At 35.9% G+C, this 18,935-nt stretch overlaps 1 non-coding gene across 1 annotated transcript; it reads left to right on the forward strand.

Annotated features, from left to right (window-relative positions):
• The first annotated feature begins 4,886 nt into the window (after nt 1–4,886).
• LOC145013509 (small nucleolar RNA R71) lies at nt 4,887–4,993 on the forward strand. Its single transcript, XR_013665064.1, has one exon. It is a non-coding gene; the product is annotated as a small nucleolar RNA R71 (small nucleolar RNA).
• The last annotated feature ends 13,942 nt before the right edge of the window (nt 4,994–18,935 follow it).

Consider the following 18,935-nt stretch of genomic DNA (forward strand, 5'->3'; position numbering starts at 1 on the left):
ATCGAGTCATATATGGGACTCGTCGAGTACAAGCGCGGCCATCTCAGAATGTGCGAAAATACAAGGCGACTCGTCGAGTCAGCTTAGTGCACTCGACGAGTAGGCCACTGGACGAAAAAACATTATATCCTGCAATTGTTCCAGCCTCTAATAACTCTTCTAAACTCCTCCTCACTTCTAGACTCAATTGCTCATATCCCTAGGGACCGGACTTGACACTTGACTTTAACGCTTCACTTCCTTGACTCTCTTTCACTCGTTATAACATCCTTTTCTCTATAACTTTAAACCCTTCCTATGCAAGCATTCCTAATCCAATCCTGAAAATGACTAATGCAAACAATCATTAAGCAAAATAATAAAACTCTTAACAACTTCATACACACCAAATAAAAACAAAAATAAAAATAAATATTGTTTGATAAAAACACAAATAAATTAATCTTCCTCATCATCATCATCCGCGGCCGCTCCACTTCCACCTGCACTAATCATGTCATCCCATGATGGAATATATGGATAATTGCCACCATCAATGTATTGGATGTTGTAGTGGTCGAATAATTGGATGTGGAATTGATTGCTGAAGTTGATCCCACACGCCATTTGATCCTGTAGCCGCCTCATCTCCACATTGTACCAATCCATTGGTACTTCTTCATTTTCAACCGGAATCACCGGCAGCTCTTCATCCACATCCCGTTCCCGTCTCGATCGAACCCTCCTTCCCGGTGCTTCGGGACCAACAACGGGAGCATCATGCGGGATAGCATAATGACCACCACCATAATCTTCAATAATTCTGACCCGTCGGAAAAGAATTGGATTGAATGGAGGTGTAGGAATCATCGTCATAAAGTTCCATGCACGACGGGTCATCAACCCAAATGAGTTGGCTAGCCGGGTGACAAACATACCACCATTAATACGAGAAGTTTTGTGATCCTTGACCGCACCCTCCGATAGATATGAAGCCGAACACCAAGGAATGTTGCAAAAAAAGTCGGGTGTAATAATGCTCCATAGATAGAAGACATCAAGGTTAGAAACCTTGTCATCATCCTTTCTTTGATTAATAGTGGATGAAATGAGACGATGTATAAGGCGGTGGGTAGGCGATCTAATTCTCCCTTCTTGTGCCGACTTCGGAATATAAACTTTGTTGCCAATTGTGTTCCACCAACCCGTGGTAGTTACTCCGTCGAGAAACACCATGTGGGTTTGCTCCAAAAAGGCCCGAAAGATAGCTGTTGAGACCAAGGGCTGGTCATAAATCCCCAATCGACAAGCAAGGTCGAGCACCAAATAGTGATGAAATTCACCCGCAAGGCAAAATCTAAAACTTGTCGGGTGATAACAATACACTCCCCCCGTGAAATACATCGTGGAGAAGAACTCTAAGCATAGCTCCAAATACACCGGCTCTTGCATTCGAAAGACCCGGCTCCACCCGTCACAAATCATCGTTTCTCCTTCATGGGTAAACTCCTTCAAAAGATAAGGAGCTAACTCCTCTTCGTAGCGAGCACTTTGTAACCAATCCCAATCTATCCTGTTAGGCACGTACACTTCTTTTTTTCTTATGTCGGCCAACTTCTTCTTCCACTTCCGCATCGTTGAAGCGGACTCGATTCGTGGGAAATTCAACCAAGGAAAGTCCTCTTGGTTTGCACTAGAACTCTGCCTCCTGTTAAACATACTTCTGCAAAACAAAGATACAAAAACCCAGAAACATTGATTATACTTAAAAGCAGTCATGCACATGTTTCCCCGACTCGACTCGTCGAGTCCATGTATGACTCGGCGAGTCGCATGAACTGCACGAGTCAGTCGGCGGGTCGACTGAAATTGGACAATGAAATCTGCAAATCACTTCAAGGGTTTTGTCTAGGCACATGTATATAAGGTATTAGGCAAGAATAAGCATGCAAAACATCATAATCCATGAAGAATCAAAACACTAGAATTTACTATTTTTCAAAATCGGGTTTTTCTATGCAATGTCCATCATAGATACTCTTAAAATCATACTTTTAACAGAACAGAAGAAGAAATTAGTTACCTTTCTTTGATGAAACTTGAAAAAATGTTGAAGAACAATGAAGAGAAAGATGGAATCTTGAGAGAGAATGGAGAAAGAGGCGCACGGCGAGTCGGTTGTGTTGTTTAAAAAAAAAACGATTCTTTTAGGGTTAAAACCAGTTGTAAAAGTAATTCTTATTCTTATTTTTTTTTCTGTGAATAATACCGACTTGACAAGTCAGGGTCAGACTCGGCGAGTCTAGTCGCGATGCATGTTTTTTTTCTGAAATCTATACGGACTCGTCGAGTCACGGTTAGACTCGGCGAGTCTCTTGCAAACAATCCAAAATTTTTAACACTTCTTGTAATTTCATTAGAAAAGAAAATTTTTTCACCCCACACTTAGTCCATACGCACTCTCAACCAGACATATCCGATGAATTGGAAGATTAAAATTCTAAAAACGAAACAAAATGCAAACAAAACTAAAAGGTAAAAGAAAGCAAACTCTAAATAATGGGTTGCCTCCCGCCAAGCGCTTCTTTTTAAGGAGTCGTTAGCTGGACTCCTTCCTGTCTACGTCTCGTCATCTTCTAGCATCGGGAATTCACACCTAATCTTTTGTGGTTTGTACTTTGTCTTGTAAGCGTGAACCTTCTTTTTATAAGCCCGTTTTAATTCCTCTCTCTTCTTTATTACAGCATCATCCTCAACTGCTTGGGCTTCTTTTCTCCTCTTTTTCATATTCACCCTATTCTTTTTCTCCATCTCTTTCACCTCCTTTTCATTAAACTTAAGTACTTCATATTCTGTGAAAGTTCGTACTCTAGGTTTGGTATTGAATGGTTGATCAGTCTCCACTCTCCTATCCATTGCCTTCTCTTCTTTTTCTGTGTTTAACCCATCTACAAGCGGAATTGCATCAAGAATTGCTATTTGGGTGTGTTGTACTTTCGTATCCGTCTCTCCTTCTATTATTTGTTCTTCTAAAGAATCATAAAAAATATCATTGCCCCGAATATGCAGAGAATTAGCAACAAGCAGATTGAAGTTGTCCGAGTTGTTATCAAATTCGACTGGACTCGTCAAGTCCAATAGAGTGACTCGGCGAGTCTGATCGTATCCCATCTTTTCTTGAGTGTTTTCTAAATTGGCTCCTTCCAGTAGCTTTTCTAACTCCTCCAAGTCCTTTTTAACATCTCCATCCTCTCCAGAATGTAGCAGAAACTTGCTTGGGTCTTCTTTTTGCAAAAGTTCAAGTTCTTTTTGTAATATCTCATCATCTAAATCGATAAATGAGATCTCTTCTTTCCCTTTCTCTTCTTGCTTGACTTCTGGTATAGCTTTGAATACCGTTGACTCGTCTCCTAACCTTAATGTTAGTGTAGACTCACAAACATCAATTAAAGCACACACGGTGTTTAAAAATGGCCTCCCCAAAATAATTGGAACTTCATGGTCTTCTTCCATATCTAGCACCACAAAGTCTACTGGAAAGATGAACTTGTCAACTTTAATGAGAAGATCCTCGCAAACTCTTCTTGGATGAATTGTCGTCTTGTCAGCCAAATGGATCTTCATGTTTACCGGTCTTGGCTCTGGTAAGTTCAGTTTCTTGAAGAAAGAGAGAGGCATCAGGTTGATGCTTGCACCGGAATCGGTTAACGCTTGAGTGACAAATGCATTTCCAAATTGGCACGGAATTATGATACTTCCCGGATCGCCCTTCTTTTCGGGTAACTCACTCAACATTATTTCTGCGACTTCAGCCAAGTCTTTCCTAGCAGTAAAGAGACCATTTAGTATGTTGAAGTACTTGGGTGTTGTAAGCATCGTCTCTACAAATGGCACATTGACTTGGAGGGCTTTAACATGCTTCATAAAGGCTTTATAAGCTTCCACTTTTTCCACATGCATGACTTTGATTAGGAATGGCAGAGGGGGATTGTATGGCTTTAAGTGGATGGCAGTTTTGTCTTGTACGCATGGACTCATCGAGTCCATTTGAGGGACTCGATGAGTCGGGTCAGGTTTAGCTGGAACCGACTCTTCTGTCTTCTCTGTCTTGCTATTAGAGACCCTCTGTGCCTGTGTGAAATTTTTTTCACAGCTGGAAGTCACCATACTAACATTTTTCCATTCTTGGATTATTCTCAGTGTTACTTGGAAGTTGGCCCGGTCTTCTTTCATTCACTTGATGTGCAAGCTGTCCCAACTGTTTCTCAATGTTGAGAATGGATGCCTGTTGATTCCTTAATATATTTCTGGTCTCTTGCATTGCTACATCGTGATCATTGTGTCTTTTTTCGGATGCGGTTATGAATCTAGTGAGCATTTCTTCTAAATTGGATTTCTTTTCCATCACCGGCTTTTCCTTTTGAGAGAATCCCCTCTCCTTCTGCTTGTATTTCTACTCCTTAGCCTTTTTATATTCTTCGTATGGGAGTCATTCCTTCTTTGGTTTCCGCCAATCCTCGTCGTATCTATCGCCACTAGAGTCAACTACTTGAGCCTTCTTATTTCCATTTTCATCTAGATCACAATCCTTGGTGAGGTGGGGCCCTCTACACTTCTCACATCCAACTCGAATAGCATGGATTGTTTGATCCATTTTTGTCATCCTTCTATCTAGACTATCGAGCTTAGCTATTACCGCCGCCATGCTATCATTCACCGAGTTCACTGCTCCCCGACTTACTTCATTTCTTGGATTGTGGTATTCTCTAGAATGCTTAGAGAATTCCTCAATTAACTCCTTAATTTCCGGAGGCGGCTTTCTGGTGAGTGGGCCTTGTGAATCGAGCAATTGCCTTGTGGTGACATTGAATCCATCATAAAAAATGGAGACCTCTTGTTGGCTATTAAGGTCATGGTGTGGGCAATTTCTAAGCAAACCTTTGTATCTTTCCCAAGCTTCATAAATAGATTCACCGGGTTGTTGCTCGAAGTTGGCGATGTCTTTCTTCAACTTAGCTATCTTGGAAGGCGGGAAAAAGTAGTCTATGAATTCCTCCTTCATCTTGGCCCATGTGGTGACCGATCCGGGAGGAAGTGACTCGAGCCAATCCTTCGCAGCACCTTTAAACGTGACTGGGAGCATGCGAAGTAGCTGGGTCTCGCGAGGCACATTTGGTACATTGAAGTAGTCAACGACATCATTTACTTTATCCAAGTGCTTGTAGTCGTCTTCGTGATCTTTCCCATAAAAAAGAATCTCCTTGAGTTGAGCGAGAATATGGCACTTTAGCTCGAAAGTAACGGTTGCGGGAATTGCGGGCTGCACAAGTCCCGGGCCGGTGTCCTCACGCATCCTCTTCTTCCATTCCCCCATGTGGATTTCATCGATATTAGCCATAGCGGTAGCTAAATCGTCTTCAAACTTGGATTCGTGCTCGTATGTGGGTTCGTCCTCTTCCTCGGTCTCGTACTCGGTGTCTTTTTGAATTGGATCTTCGATTTTTAAAGAGGCACTGGATGCTCCTGATTTGTTGCTCCTTTTCTTGCTGAAAACAGACTTGAGGTTTTTGAGTGGTGAGTTCTTTGAAGAAGCGGATTCTCCAACGGTTTTGCCTTTGCTCCTTCTTAGTGTGGTTTCCAGATCTTCAAGAGGGGGGACCAGAGGTGTATCAGATTCTCGGGTCATGAAACAACTGCAAATAAAACAGAAAACGCGTAAAAAGAACAAAAATAAAATACAAAATTAAAGTTGATTCAGCAATGTACTCGCCGAGTGTGCACGAGTGCACTCGGCGAGTCCAAGGTAAAATCAGAAAATTTTAGTTTTTTTATTTTTTTTTTATTTTTTTTATATATATACTACCTACTAAATTAAACGGTAATTAACTTTGTGTAAGATAAATCTCACACAAAGGATCGATTGAATTAGAATTTAATGCTAATTTTAGAACCGTTCCCCGGCAACGGCGCCAAAAACTTGATGTGCGTAAACTCACTTAGTTTCAAACCTACTTTTAGTTGTAAAATAAACACACAAAGGCAGTGAACCTATCAATTGTGGAACTTCTGTTTAGTTTTACAAGACTAGAAACTTATTAACTATTACTTAATCTAAAAACTAGAAAAACAAAGAATTAACCAGATTCAATAATACGAAGGAACTTCTGTTTAGTTCAACTCAATTGATCCTATGGTTGATTTCAAGGTAATAGTGCAATTCATTAACTCTTTTGTTGGTTACCAATTCAAGTGACTAGGTTCGCGTTCACTACACTAATCCTTAGTAAATAAACTAACTTAAACAGTGATCAGTTGTCTAATTCAATTTAGTTCACTAGATTAATTATTCGGATTACTGTAGACTCACAATAGTTAATCAATTTGGTTTTTAATTAACTTCTTGTTGATGGTCATCACACAAGCTTGCATATGAATTTACTTAATTTTCTTATTAATTCTAGTTTCATGTTCATTAATCCTAGACATATAACAAAGTAGTCACAAGGTATATGAGGGTGATAATCAAACGATGTTCATGCTATTTAATTACCTTCCTATTAACAGAAAATTAATTATCATTCACACACAAGGTTCTTTAGCAAGCTAAAATAACAAATAAATCACCAACATTGAATTAATCCTACCAATAATCAAACCATAGTCTTAATTTTGTATCCCCAAATAGAAGTTAAGAGTTTTAGCTCATGATTGAAGTAAATAACAGCATAAAAACGAATTCTAATTGTCTATCCATAGTGGAAAACAAAAGATTAAGTATAATGATGAAATTTGCCTCAAATCTCCTTCGGGATTGAATTGTAGCTTCTATCTTCGTCTTCTAGGGTTTCTCTGGCCTCTGAATCGCAGCTAATTACTCCAGCATTGTCCCAGATGTTTTTTTCCTCGATCTGAGAAGTTATCTATATATTTGCGTATCGACTCGTCGAGTCAGGTGGTGACTCGTCGAGTCCGTCTCACAATCTCCGTATGCGATAAGCATCTGGGTTCCCGAGTCGTTATCTACACTTGGACTCGCCGAGTAGTCGACCCTACTCGCCAAGTAGGTGCTATTTTTGGTTTTTTTCTTTTTTATTCAATTCCCAAGCTCCTAACCGCTTCTCCTGCTTCCTTTTGCTTCCAAGCTTCATTTTTGGACTGAAAATACAATTCAAACACTTTTAAGTACCTTTTGTCCATGAAATGCAATAATTTAGCTAATAAATGAATAAAAATCTATACTTAATACAAACTAAATATGCACATATCAACACTAAAGCATAAATCAAAAGTAAAGATGAGTCTTGAACAAGCTCCATCTTCTCTAAACCTTGCATCGGTACCAGTCTATTGATGACCTGACGATACAAGTAATTTTGAAAGCGAGTATCAGCTTTGAAGCTGGTGAGATCATAAGTATTTTAGTTTCTTAATTTGTATGTAAGAATGTGTATGTATATGAATTGTAAGTATTGAAAATATATGTGAATCGTAAGTATTGAAAATGTATGTAAAACAATTGTAAACGTTTGAAAAACTCTAGAAATCTCTATGATTCCTACTATTATAACAGGGAGTCTTCTACCAAGACTTAAATGATCTATATGTAGCCTTCTACCAAGGCATCTAGTGTCTTTGTGTGTCTCTTGTAAGATTGTGAATTTTCCCAAGTCTGACTATCATTAACTAAAAATATAGTTTCTACATTACCGTGCGTCGTGTGAGTGTTCACAAAGTGAATGTAATGGGAAAATGAAATAGTACTATGGTGTAGTGCCGAACTATAACCGTACCAATTACCTTAAGTCTAGGGTAATTCTTCTAAGTACTGTAGCATATGTAATAGATAACTACATCGGCACTTAACTGCCTTATTTGAGGGATAAGGTATAATGCGATGTCTAGATCGCAGACTATACACTCCCCTGTCAAAGGGATTTTGAGACCTACCCACGACCCCTGCATGTATGCAAGCAATGAGCATCCACATTACTATGATCATGTATACTCGATATAACTATCACAATTGCGTTGTGATTCATCGGTATAGTTAGATCCTGAAATAGTTCCATGCTATAGCACCTAGTGACGTCTGTTCTACGTATATGTAAGTGTACTCATGTAAGTGTGATCATGTAAACATATCTATGTAATAGTATAGTAATGTATTGTAATGTTCTAGCTGTAATGTATGCTCTCTTTAACTAGCAAGTTTAGTAATGTACTATAATGTTCTAGCTGTAATGTATGCTCTCTCTATCTAGAAAGTATAGTAATGTACTGTAATGTTATAGAAAGTATTGACTCATGAATGAACTGACTCATTGTATGATATCGCGTTCTAGTAATAGTTCTAGTATCTTCCTAAACTACCCATATGGTAGTTTACTAGTAATCTAACTACTACGTATGGACATGGATGTATACCCTTGCTACCCAAGGGCAATGGAATGAAATGGAAGGAACTTTATGACTATATATGTACACATGATATATAACTAATATTTAAACGACCTTCGGACGGGTACCCAATATCCCACCAGAACACATCCAAATAGAGGAAAAGGAAACAGGGTGGATAGCCTTCCTAAGTCTTCTAAACATTTATTATATAACTATACATAGAGAGGCATGCAATTTATAATATAAAAGCATAAAGTAAGTGTAACAACCCGAAGTTTTCCATCGTCGAAAACCTGTTCTACCCATAAAAATTCGCCGTTTATCAATTTGTTCCGATTTCATTTTGGGTTAAATTATTTAAACTTGTATGTTTATTATAATCTAATGAGTGTCCAAACCCCTTAGGAACTCATGAAATTAGCCGAAAATGTTTATTTCAGAAATTATAGAAACGTCCCCGCCGGGTTACGGAAACATAATCGGGTGCGACCAAAAGCCCCGTTTAATGCCGGTATCGGGTAGAATACCATCGTGTCCAAGTTTTTAGACCTATTTAAACGTGTTCAAGCTTTCATTTGAAGCTTTTTCTTCCTCTCTCTACTCTCTCTCTAACCTCTCTCCTCAAACTCAATAATTAGGTCCAAAATCATCAAATTTAAGCTCCAAATCACTAAGGTAACTACCCTAACTCCTAGTATAACATCTTAAGCCTTCAAATTCGAGTTCAAATCATGGAATAGGACCATATTCATGAGTTTACGGCCCTAGAACAATCCTAGGCTATGAACTCACAAAAAGTGGGTTTTGGAGCCCAAAAACCCTTCCAATCGACCTTTGGAGCTTAGATATGGCTTAATGGCTTAATGGACCAGACTTAGAACACCTTGAACTTAATTTTTGGAGAGTAAACATGACTTTACTGCCCAAGATCATGCTTGGGCCATAAACTCCATATCATGGAGAGTAAAAACATATTAAGGAGATTTTTAATCCCTTAAACCCTTCCAAAACACCAATAAGGCTTAGATACGACTTGTAGAATTATGGAATTGGCCTTGGAACACCTTGAACATAAATTTAGAGGAGTAAAATTAAGTTTACTACCCAAGAACATGTTTGGGACGTAAACTCATACTCTTGGGGAGTAAACTCCTCTAAATGTGTTAAAATGCCACTTTAACACACCTAAAGCCTTGGGCTAAATTCTAGAATTGTTTACAAACAAGTATTGGACCTTAAAACATATAAAATTACCCTTTCATAAGAGTTCACGGCCATGAGGGTGTTCATGGGTCGTAAACTCTTAAAAGCATGCCAAAAGTCCCCCAAAAATTGATACTAGGCTTAGGAAAAATCATTAGAATCATGTGTGATTGATTTAGGACCAAAACTTTAAGAATTGAATGTGAGGGGGGAGTTTACGGCCGTAAACTCCAATAAATGGTCCCTAAGTGAGTTTTAATTCCTTCCAAAGCCTAAACCCCAAGCGTAGCATTAATCCCAAATGATGTGAAGCCATTTTGCACCCAAAAACACCATATATGAGTTCATGGCCGTGAACTCATATGGATTAGGTGTTTAGGGGCCGACAACTCCTCTATGAGTTTACTCTTGAAGATTAAACTCCATATCCTAGCCTTATGTGACTTCAAATGCCACCCGGGTCCTTCCAAACACTTGTAATGAGGTGTTTCCGCAACTAGAAGTGTTTGTCCCTAACAAATAAATAATCTAAGTCCTAATTAGATACAAATGTGTATCTTTTCATAATTCATAGGAACCTCGTGCGTTTGCAAACCCAGAAACGATGTTTAGCGTCCAAACCGACACATTCCGCGATTGATGAGTTCATACCCTACCCTTTTCCAATGGTTTTTTCAATGTTTTCAGGGCGGAATACAAGCAAACTATAAATGTTTTCAAAACATAACATTGATGTATTTTCAAATAATATCTTGCAAACTTATAAATACCTTTACCGTTTATGTATTATGTTGAGCATAAGGGATGATTTATCAACCACATCTATATGAATTTCAGTTAAGGAAATAACCAAACTAATCAAATTATTATGGGAATAATTTGGGGTCTTTTAGTTCTTGTTTAATCATATATATATATATATATATATATATATATATATATATATATATATATATATATATATATATATATATACATATATATATATATATATATATATATATACACACACACACACACACACACTAGGTGTATTCCCGCGCAATGCAGCGGATGACAAATAGTTTTATTTCAGCAAATATGTCCTTCCGATGAATAGTTCTTTCAACGATTTCATATTGTACTATAACGATTGATGTGTAGGTCTCGTTATGGTTATATTTTCATGAAATGGCTAGTATAAACCTTATTAGTTAAAATAACAATACTTAATCAAATAGGAACATGTTTTCCCTCATTTTACATTTTTTTTTTTTTGAAATATCTATCAACCTAACAATCTATTTTGGAATGATTGCTTTGCAAAATTGGTTTTTGATTATCTGCAATTTTGGGTTGCAAAATAGTAATTTGGTATTAGTAAATTGATAAATACTCATAAAAAAAACTTTTTTCTTGAGTTTGTTGTGGTTAGAACCAATAAAACAAAATAAAACCTTGTAATCGTCTATAAGATGAGAATCTAATATCATTATGATGAAAATTGATGTATATATATAAATTTTGAAATGGGTGGTTTTTATATTTGTATAAACTATAAAGAAAGTGCAAGAGACGAATTTTTTCGAAAGTATTTATTGTTATTTTTATTATTTTCTCTAAAATAAAACTCATAAACATCCAATTATAAATAAAATTGTCCAATTTATCACATGTAGTGTTCCATGTAATATAAAACTATAAGTTGTGTCTTTATTGAATTCTTACTTATTGCAACTCATCACTTCAATTAAATAAATAGAAATTATAACTATTACATTATCTATTTGAAAGGTTTAGAAATCTACTCAATTTTAACGACTTGTTCCAAATAAATATAGTGTTAAACAAACCATATAAAGATGAAATAAAAAATGTAAGAAAGGTATTAAAAAATCCCTTTAAAATTCAATGAAAACATGATCCAAAACCAAACTTCCAATGAAGTATTCCCAACAACTAACATCTGGTATCAAAAAGATCTTTAACCCAAACATGTATATTCTTCGGATGCATTACATCACAAATGTACAATAATGAAGCAGTGAATGTCGAAGCATTAAAAACTTAAAATGATAATCGAAATGTATATGTACCATAAAAAACATGAAATAATGATCAAGTGTAACCAATTGAGTTAATGCTAGATATTTTAAGTAAAAGAAACCCACCTTAACACCACCAAATATTTTCTGCACCCATATAGAAATCTGTCAAAATCTTCGGACACCATCAACACCAGCTTCTTGCTTCTTGTTTTAGGATTCCCTTCAACAATCTAAGAGAAAAAAGGTTCCACTCGATGTTCAGTTTCCAAGGAATCTATTTTCCGTAGATATTTTCTATGGTGTATGTTTAACTTGAAAAAAACAAAACGTTTAAATTAACTTAAACCAGAAGATTTCAGATTCATAACCGTGAACTTCCAATTCTTATTACAAGGCAGTGCTAGAAAAAAGCAACATTATGATCACATTTAAAAGGAAGGTTCTCCCCTCTCTGCAAAACTAAGAGAATACATTGTACAAAGTTTGCATGAAAAAAATGATACCTTCATAAAAAAATCAATTTTTTCCATTTCTGAAACTTAAGGGCTTTCTAGTTGTTCAAAAAAAAATGGATACTAAGAGCATGCCATTGTTATATGAGATTATACACCTACTTTTTGCATATATGAGTTTTAAGAGCAAACGCAGATTATAGATAACAAATAATAAAGGAGTTTTAAGGGCACACAACTTCCCCAATTACTCGGTTTTAATCCTTCTGAATCACCACTCAAATCAGGGCTAGAGTCTTTTCGTTTATATGGTAAGGTTAAGTGTCAATTCATGACATAGACAACATAAGATGACTTTAATATAATGTAGCTTTGTAACATACCAAATTAATCAAGAGGGTAATAAAAAATTGTTCTCATTTTTTTTATTTTTTTTTTAAACGGCAAATCTAACCTACTCCTAAACTACACCTTGAATTCACCTATGTCTACTACGGGACTTGGACCCTCAACCTCAAGGAGAAAGGCAACACCGGATACCGCTGACTATAATATATTAAATAGTCGATATAATTTAATTTTTTGTTGTTGCAATAAACACACCACATGTAGTCCAATCAAAAATTCTAGTCGAATAAAAAATTGTTCTGGAATATTGTAAAAACCAACAAAAAAGAAAAAGTTTTGTATGATATAATCGTAATTGACAAAAGATCCACTACTTTTTAAAAACAACAAAAAAGAAATTTTTTGGCAAAAGGAGGCAGACATATTAGGGTTTGGAAAAAGGGTGGCCATGGATGACTTGAGATTGGTTAGTAGTGGAGAAGACAGAGCAAGGGTGCGACTATGTAAAGATGAGACTTTTTGAATATTTGGGTGGACAAACAGGAAAGTGAAGGTTATGGGAGAATGAACCATCATAAACTACAGAACAAAATTTGAAAGAATTCATTCATGTAAATTTAATGAGGGAAATGATTAACACAGAAGAAAAACATACCTTGTAGATCGGTAAACCCCAAATCGGTCAACCAAGGGCCCTAATTTCAACAAAGATGATAAAGATTAGTTTTTTGGAGAAGGGTATCGGTAATCACCTCGAACCAAGATTAGTAGGTGAGATTCATCATTTCCAGAGACAATGGGCGTGGTGTCTTCATTGTCTTAGGTGATTATGGTCTTCCTACAAGGAATGAAGAGAAAGCGTCAAGATTGGACTGATATAGGGTACATAAGATAGAAAAGATGGAGCGGTGAGTTATGGGAGACAAATTAGGGAAGAGTGGACTGATATTGATGGTGGATATTGTTACCATACAAATTTCAATACAGTTTTCTTGAAGCATTTTGTGATTGTACATGGTTCTTAAGTGATTGTACGTCTTAAATTTCAAGAAATGATCAATATGCATTATATATATATATATATATATATATATATATATATATATATATATATATATATATATATATATACAGTTATTAGATAAACTATGTCTGATTCAGTTTATCTCCGTTTCATTTGAAAGTATTGCCATATAGTTTCATTGTATGTATCTATATTCACTGTATTATATTTCATAATCAGTTGTATGTTTGATATCGTATGAGAACCTTGTGAATAATTTAGTACTAGCTTGTGAGTTTTGTCATTACCCTTTGGGTCATCAGTAAATCCTCCCCGGATGTGTAACCAGAGTCTCCTGGAGGGAGAGCGTGAAATTTGTGAATAGATCTATTCGGGACTGACAATCCTACAGCTTAACTGCTAGCTACAGTTAGGAGGGCACACTTGGGGTGAAAAATTCTGGATATCGTCTGATATCTGACAAGCATCAAGGAGGTCTCGTTATCGTATCAGCATGGTTACCTGACTTACAGTACTTATAAATATAAGTTTATTCACGGCTTGGGTTTGGTTTTGAATTTGATTCCATTTCATATCTATTTCTGTTATTCATTTATGTATCTAGTACGGGAGGTTAGTCCCATGGTTCTCAGTCTATTGATCTGATATCTAGTACGGGATGATAGTCCCATGATTTCAACATATATCTTGTACGGGATGGTAATCCCATGGTTTTCAACTTATATCTTATACGGGATGTTAATCCCATGGTTTTGAAACTATATCTAATACGGGATGATAATCCCATGGTTAGGAAATCTTGTATCTAGTCCGGGATAGTAGTCCCATGGTTTCAATCCATATTTTCATGTATATCAAACTATCTTGTATCTACTCCGGGATGGGAGTCCCATGGTTTTCAATCCATATTTTCATGTATATCAAACTATCTTGTATCTAGTCCGGGATGGGAGTCCCATGGTTTTCAACCTATATTTTCATGTATATCAAACTGTCTTGTACTTAGTACGGGATGTGAGTCCCATGGTTTTCAAACCACTTTCCATCTATAGTTCACATATATCAAACTAATTTATATCTAGTTCGGGATAGTAATCCCATGATTCTCAATAAATAGTTTTATGTATTAAACTATACTCTGTGATATTCAACCGGTCTTCCATTTAGGAAAATATGGGATTTTCCTAGGGAAAAATTCAATACATAAACGAATTAGTAACAAGGGATAACTAAACTAACTTTATATAAGAAAATATGGGATTTTCTTGGATAACAAACCTTTTCGGAAAACTAAAGGAAACTGGTACATTTTCAGAAAACAAACATCTTATGAACTCACCAGCTTTGTTCTGATTTTCAAACTGCTTGTATTCTCAGGTCTGCATTAGACAGGTACCTAGTGATCTCTTTTGGTGAAGACGGAGTGCGTACAAGACTCGTCTCATTTTGTTCGTATATATTATGTATTACACTTGTATAATTTACATTTGAAACAAATGTAAACTTTCACTTATATGTAATGTAATGGTTGTTTACTTTGATTACTATGTGCATTGGATTTGATACTCAACGTGGAGTCAACCCCGAAAATGTTTCCGCCTCTGGTTTTCGGGGTGTGATAGTATGTTTTGTAAAACCTTTGAACATAATTATTATCTAAGAAAAGATCGACGTGATGTCAATCTATAAAGCAATTTGAAAGCATGGGTTTGATAAAACAGTTTGGTATAAAGAAACATTTGTTTGAAAAACAATTGTAAATAAGTTTGAAATGTAACATACAGAGTAAAATGTACAGTGTAATAAGGAGTTTTAAACACATAAAGTGTTTATGAAAAACATTTGAAGGAAACTGTTTGGTAAAACGGCTAATGAGTAGCCAATCATTTAAATGTTGCTTATTAATCACATGTGGTTGATATGATAATCAACATAATTCTACTTGTATCCCCCACCCCATAAAGCATTTAAAAACAGTTAAAACGTTGATTAAGGGGTATGAACTCACCTGTAGTAAGCGGATCGGAAGGAAGTGTCGGATAAGTGCTTGGTGTCAAGTGAGGACTTAGACACGCACAAAGATCCTAATAACATATAAGGATATATGTATATACACAATTAGTCTTTAAACAACTAATGTACAAAGTTAAGACACTCTAGGACATATTAAACACTTTATACAAGTGTTCTAAGTCTCAATGGTTGCATCTAAGTGTTCTAGGGAAAGGCTAGTGTGTTTGGGGTTCAAGGGTAAACTCCCTTGGAGTTTACGGTTTTCATGACCATTACCCAAGGAGTTTACGGTAGTAAACTCAAGGGTTTACAGTCGTAAACTCTACACTTTATGATCATTTGTTGTTTTGAAGACTACTAAGCTATTCCAAGCATTCCTACTTCATGATTAAGCCTTAGGAAGTGTTATGTGGCATCAAAACACTCCTAAATGGAGTTTACGGTCTAAGGACAATTTCCCCATGAGTTTACTACCTTAAACTCATGAGTTTACTACCTTAAACTCCTAAGTTTGGTATTTCACGGTTTTCAAGTCCTTAGCTCAAACATGGCACTAGTCTAGGTTAGATTCTAGCCATAAGGAACAACCATGGGCCATTTATGGGACATTTACACAACCTTTAAGGTATTTATTGTTTTGGGAGCTCCCCAAACCATAAACACATATAAATGTTGGATTTTTGTGCTTTTTGTGTGATACACTCATCAAGGATGGATCTATAAAAGTCCCTAAGGCATTGTGAAGCATTTAGACACCCTAAAGCACCCTCAGGCACTATATTTAGTGTTTACGGTTTTGGGAGCCTCCCAAAACCGTGAACACCTTGTTATTGGTGTTCTTTGGACTTTTCCTTGGTATAAACATGTATACCAAGCTTAAACTGACTCTAGGATAGAAGTACTTACATAGAGGAAGCTTGAAAGGAACTTTAAGTCCAAGAACACTCAGTGTGTGTTCTTGGTATTCTTGGTGTTTTTGGAAACTAATCACAACACAAAAATGGATGGATTAAAGGATGTACAATCACTAGATTAAGTGATATACTAACTTGAAAGGGCTAGAAACACTTACTAGATTGAAGATTTTGAATAAAAACTTGGATGATACTTGAGAGGATATTTTGGAGTTTACTCTTTTGACATTTGGGGAGTAAACACAAATGACTAACTTTTTGGGGAGTAAACTCATACATAGGTATGAGTTCACGGTTTTGGGTGATTTTTCAACCCAAAACATAAAAGTTTGGTCAGGTGTTTCTAATAAGTGAAGTCTTTGCAGTTTTTTAAAATTTAAAACCCGAGACGGTATTTTCTTTCGCCCGTTCATTAAAAAAATAATATTAAAATAATCAAACGAACTTTATATTTCTTAAAAATAAGAAATAATGACATTGACTTATGATACGAAGTGGTTGACTTTTAGGGTTTGACTGAATGGAAATTTCGGGTTGTCACAAGTCTCTCCAAACAGTGTGGATTGTTTGCCCCAATAGAATAGTAACCGTGAGAACCCTTGAAATGGAGTCATGGCTCTTTCACTTTATGGTTTCAAAGTAGAGTCTTTTGCCAGAAATTTGAAATCATTAGCCTAGGTTGGTATTACTCAGAACCTCAAGGATTTCGTGTGTGTCAAGTATGAATGAATAAAGATAAGAAGAAATTAAAAAAAATGGATAGTCAGTGATGTCAAAATTTTAATTTGACACGAAAGCAGTTAAAACCCCAGGAAAAGATTGCTTCGGTAATTATCAAGAGAGATAATCAACAGCTTGTGTAGTTTCCTGTGAATTACAATCGAATACTTGTAAATAAGTATCGAAGGGCTCCTTTTAAAAAGCTTTTGAGGTGGTTTAATGAATTTCGTTACATATCAACCTAAACATAAGTTGAGTAAGTTTAAAAAAATTACTTGTTTGACCAGTGTAGTCAGTGACAAATGTGCTTTGAAAAACTTTTAAGTAACCTGGAATTTCAGATAAAACTCACACTAAAATCATATTCAAGAAAAAGTTGTATTCTGGATTCTGTTGGGTAACAAACATCGTGGGTTTCAAATACTTGATCAAGGCCACGCATAAGAATTGAATATGATTCGGAGTTTTTAACGAAGGTACAGAAAGAAATGTTTCGTTAAAAACTGGAAATAAGTTTCCCGTCAATTCCTGAAAAGTTGGTTAAATTGGGTTTCACTTCCATCACAGTCTCATAATGTCCGATCATAAACATAGATTTGTGATATATCTAAGTTTTGATTGGTATGATCAGAAACCTCTTGGACGTATGTCTTCGTGTGTGATGGTGTAAGAACTTTGAGATGAAAAAGATTAGTATACAAAGGAACATCTACCTCTATTATTTAGGACTAAACAGTAAACTCTTAACTCATGTGAGAAGAGTAAGGTAGCTCATTGGACTATTGTGAATGTCAGCCTAATTGAGAAGAAATATTCGTATGAAAATTTCATTAAGGCTTTCAAACATTGAGTCATTTTGAGGCTTCGGACAACACGCAACAGCATGCTTCTAAGGATATCTTAACTAGTAAAAAATATTTAATTCAAAGAATAGAATGATAAATGTACCTCACCCTAGAACTGTAAGCCTTGTGCTCTTTGTATCTTCATGAAAATCTGCAACATAGTACTTGAAAAGAAAGAAGAAACAAAATCTTTTTGTTGTTTTTGATTTTTCAAAAATTAAGAACAAAATAATAAGAAAATCTTTTTGATGTTTTTGATATTTAGAAAAATTAAGAACAAAACAATTTAAAAGTACTCGTTGCAAATATTCAAAGTTTTAAAAATACCAATCATATGAATTCGAAGCTTTCAAAGAGTTGATTGTGAACAGTAACCTTTGAAAACTTAATGATTTTTCATTGTTGTTTTCACGTAATCACTGTTTGTCTTTTTCGCATGAAATTGAATTTCCATCAATCATTCCCAGTCCTTCCAAAATTCATACAAACGATTTTTCATCCAAAACTTTTGTGAAAATATCAGCCAACTAATCCGTTGTTTTCACAAAATGTACTTCAATATTTCCTTCCTCCACATGATCTTTGATGAAGTGATAATGAAGACCTATATGTTTTGTCTTTGAATGTTTCATAGGATTATGACAAATTCTTATTGCACTTTGTGAATCACAATATAGAGGAATCTTTTTCATGTTAATTTCATAATTACATAATTGAATTTGAATCCATATTATCTTTGAAGTGCATGCAATAGCGGCAACATATTCAGCTTCAGCCGTTGAGATTGAAACATATGTCTGCTTTTTCGATTGCCAGCTCACCAACTTACCATCGAGTAATTGACATCCTCCACTTGTGCTTTTCTTGTCAAGATTACAACCTCCCAAATCTGCATCTGAATATGCTTGAACAAAGAACCCTGTATTCGAAGGTGTCACACCCTAAAGCCGAGAACGGCGGAATACATTATAGGGTGGAGAGCGTCATGTTCACTATCATAACAATGCATA

The sequence above is a fragment of the Lactuca saligna genome, chromosome 8 (genome assembly GCF_052625555.1).
Source record: "Lactuca saligna cultivar CGN05327 chromosome 8, ASM5262555v1, whole genome shotgun sequence".
Taxonomy (NCBI): Eukaryota; Viridiplantae; Streptophyta; class Magnoliopsida; order Asterales; family Asteraceae; genus Lactuca; species Lactuca saligna.